Source organism: Manacus vitellinus, unplaced genomic scaffold (assembly GCF_001715985.3).
Source record: "Manacus vitellinus isolate BGI_N305 unplaced genomic scaffold, ASM171598v3 scaffold_132_pilon, whole genome shotgun sequence".
Taxonomy (NCBI): Eukaryota; Metazoa; Chordata; class Aves; order Passeriformes; family Pipridae; genus Manacus; species Manacus vitellinus.
In genome coordinates, this window is record NW_021938965.1 from 122235 (window position 1) to 123317 (window position 1083).

Sequence of the window (1083 nt, forward strand, 5' to 3'; positions counted from 1 at the left end):
CAGTGCTGGGGCCGAGCAGAGCACGAGGCCTCTTGCAGAGCCCTGGAGCAGCCTCCCACTTGCCAGCCCCACCCTGGTGGGGTGACACTGTCCCCTCCCTACAGAACACTCCCCCAGAAATCTTCGGGGGGGCCTTTTGTGTATATTGCTGGTTGCTGATTGATGCTGGGGACCTGAGGGCCCCTCTGCAATCCCATCCATGGGGCACAATCTCCTCTCCAGAGCTTGACTCACTGCAGACTTTGCAGGGAAATCTGTCCTGGGAGCTGCATCCTGAGCCCAAGGGCAGTTTGTGTCCCTGAGTGCTGATCCATCCTGGAGACCCAAGGCATCCTCTGCCACTCCATCCATGCAGCAGGAGTCACCCTCCTGCCCTTGACTCCCTGCAGAGGAACAAGTGCCATGTCTCTGTTTGGGAGAAGCCAGATGCTGCCCCCGGGCCATCAGAAGTGGTGCTGAAGCCTCTTTGAGCCCAGCCCTGGGTGCAGTTTTCTCATCCCCCCACCGAGTACCCACTGCCCCAGCTGGCACTGACCAACCAGGGCGTTTGGCACACTTGGTTTGGTGGTTTGGAGAAACAGCCCCAGACTGGCAGGGGGCCAGAGAACCTCGGGGAACAGCCCTGGCGAGTTTTAAGTGACACTACATTAATACAGCTTTCGGTTAATATATAGCAACTCAATCAAGTGCTCATGAAGTGACCTCACTCCTCTCATCCCCAATTAAACACCATGTTTTTGGACTGAATCTTCATATTTTGGATTATTTTCTGGCTAAACTTCAACTTTTTGCAGTTTGAGGGGGGTTCATCTTGCTATTTCTGAGGGGTTTTTTGCCTGAATCTCCTTGACTTGGGTTTTTCTGGGCTGAATCTTGGTGTTTTGGAGGTTTTTATGGACACAGGGTGCCTGATGAGTTCTAGAGATGGACTTGGGCAGGAGGAACCCCCAAGACAACACGCTCAGCCCTTGTTTTCCCCCCATCAGGATTTGTCCCTCCCAAAGCTTGGGCGGATGGAGGAGGAGGCTGCGAGGAAGAGGAAGATGCCTTGGGCCCCCCAGGCAGGTGAGGAGGAAGTCAGTG